The sequence below is a fragment of the Myotis lucifugus genome, unplaced genomic scaffold, assembly GCF_000147115.1.
Source record: "Myotis lucifugus unplaced genomic scaffold, Myoluc2.0 scaffold_659, whole genome shotgun sequence".
NCBI lineage: Eukaryota > Metazoa > Chordata > Mammalia > Chiroptera > Vespertilionidae > Myotis > Myotis lucifugus.
In genome coordinates, this window is record NW_005871707.1 from 313537 (window position 1) to 316224 (window position 2688).

General features: G+C 48.3%; 1 long non-coding RNA gene across 4 annotated transcripts in view; it reads right to left on the reverse strand.

Moving 5' to 3' along the window:
- LOC106694832 overlaps window positions 1-2688 on the reverse strand; it is a 47203-nt gene that overhangs the window by 12666 nt on the left and 31849 nt on the right. The window contains exon 1 of one of the 4 annotated variants that reach the window (XR_002826849.1): window positions 333-470. The exons of the other annotated variants lie outside the window; for them this stretch is intronic. This is a non-coding gene — a long non-coding RNA (uncharacterized LOC106694832). Of the gene's footprint in view, window positions 1-332; window positions 471-2688 lie in introns of those variants that run through there. 4 annotated transcript variants of the gene reach the window in all.

Consider the following 2688-nt stretch of genomic DNA (forward strand, 5'->3'; position numbering starts at 1 on the left):
CAAAATAGATCAAAGAACCTAAATATAGACCCCAACAATAGTTACATAGAAGAAATATGGAACCAAACTTATGGGCTTGGTCATAGAGAACATTTTATGAACTTGACTCCAAAGGCAAGGGAAGTAGAGGCAAAAATAAATGAATGGGAAGAGCTGAGATTCTGAAATTTGCAGGTTGGGGGAGAGATTGCAATGCAGTAAGACATGTCACAAGGGTGGTTAGGGAGTAGGTAGCCAATAACTGAGTAGGAAAGAGAATGAAGTTTGGGGTTCAGAGGTACACTACAGGTGTGATAACACATACGCTAGACTTGGGGCTGGTGTCCTCTTACCAAAGCTTCTGAGCACCATGGTTCATGATGACCCTCCAGAGTAGTTGATGGCAGAGCAGCAGGAGGACTGGATGTGGGACCGTATACTGTGACTTATATACGCACCCACATTACACACCTCACATTACAACAGAAGGGCAGGGCTGCCAGAAAGGGAGGGTTATGAAGAGTCATAGTTGCATTAAAGAAACACTACATCAATGTTTTAACAAAATGTTTCTGAACCAGTTTCAACTGATTTCTATTTCCCATATATCTCAAAGTCTTGGGGTGAATACTACTTAGGAATCTTTCCAAGTAGACAAGGATTCTTTTTTTTTTTAGACAAGGATTCTTTGGCACATCACCCACCAAATGCTGCCTCGTCCTAGACTTCCCACACTTCTCATAGACAATCCACATTCAGACCCGCACTGTCTATAATTCTTCTGAGTCTTTTAGGGGAAATTATGAAGTTGCAGTGTGATTTAGAAGGAGAGCAGGGGCTGCAGAAACCCTGGTAGGGAGAATAAAAAAGGAACAGACATAGGATAGACCCTCTGGGATTCATAAAACTGACTGAAAGAGCACCTTGTAGAGTGCCCGGTCCAAAGAAAGGCTCCATCCATGATTCTCACTGTTATTGTATTATCATCACTGTTGCTGCCACGAGATAATAAGTGGGTTATTCCATGGCCCCTCTGTTCTCTGCTGCCCGTCCCTTCCCATGTCACAGTGAATAGGTTGGGAAGGTAAAAGAGATGAGGCAGAGACTTTCAGACCTGGCAAAGCTCATGGTTAGTGGAGGGACTCCCTCCCCTTAAGTGTGTGTGCGGTACTTCCGTATGAGTGGTCCATGCATTCACGTATGTCAGCCCTCCTCTCTTAATTTGGCGGGTGTCTGTGTGGGTTGGTATATGTGTTGGCAGGTTTCCCAAATGTGTCCTCCCGCCCACGCACCTGACAGGAGTCCCACCTGTGGAGACTCACCTCCCATTTACACAGCACAGCTGCTGGGGGCACAGACCTGGAGGGGCTACATTCCTGCTTCCTAAGTCAATTAGTTTGGTGCTTCATTCATAATTCTCAACCTATATGTAAGGAATTCCTGACTAAAATTTAAAGCCCTTGATAAACAGTACAACTGGCTATGAAGCAAAATCATAAGGGTATTACTAGAGGACTTCACATCTGTATAATTAAATTGTCTACATAGAAATCCCACAGAAGCTGCTGTCGAGCCAGAGGCATGGGACAGATTGAGCCAGTCAATCACAAGACAACAGCCTTTTTTAGATTTAGACCAACCTGCACCCTCTCCAATCCAGGACCCCTTGGGTGATATCTGACTGCCAGTTTAGGCTAGGATCAGGCCTAAGCCAGCAGTCAGACATCCCTCTCACAATCCTGGACTGCTGGCTCCTAATCGCTCACCTGCCTGCCTTCCTGGTCGCCTTTAACTGCCCCCCCCCTTGTGCTGGCCTGGTTGCCCCCAACTGCCCCCCTTGCTGGCCTAGTACTCCCAACTGCAAACCCCCCCTGCTGGCCTGGTCACCCCCTAACTGCCCCCCCATTGGCCTGGTTGCCTCTTACTGCCTCACCCCCGACAGCCTGGTTGCCCTCAACTCCCCCACCTGCTGGCCTGGTCACCCCATCTGCCCCCCCACTGGCCAGGTCACCCCTCATGGCCCCCCACCAGCCTAGTCACCCCATGCAGCCTGCTTGTTCGGTTGTTTGGTCATTCCTCACTAACCTCCCTACCAGCCTAGTCATAGGCAGCCATCTTGTGAAGGCATGAGGGTTAATTTGCATATTACCTCTTTATTATATAGGATTATTTAAAGCTATGAAGGGGCCACAGCTAGAAACTGGTAACAGCATTGGACTCAGGAGTGCAAATGGGATGGAGGTCAAAGAGGAGATGGAAACTTATTTTTCATTAGAAAAAAAAAACAAAGCATGTTCTGGAAGTTTTACTGTATATTTACATGTCTCTGAAAATTAAAAAAGAATCCAGGTTGGGCCAATAACCAGGAGAGTCACCACACGCCATGCTCAGCAGGATGACAGAGGTGAGCAGGAGTGCTATGGGGCAGATAGAGTGGGTCCTTGCTCTCTATCACAGGGGGAAAGAAAAGGTGGGATAGAATCCAGGATGGGAGGTGGGAGAAGGAGCTGCCTGACCTGATCCCTGATGAGGTAACTTTTTCAGGTGAAGGGCGGAGGCTGCAAGCAGAGATTGCAGGAGCCCGGCTTGGAAGCCTGTTGGGGAATTGCAGGAGAGGCTGTTGGCGGGGGATGGAGGCCAGTGCTGCTGCCCACAGAGCTGCAGAGGGAGAGTAGGAAAGATCATGTAGCCTTGGTGGGCACGCTAAGG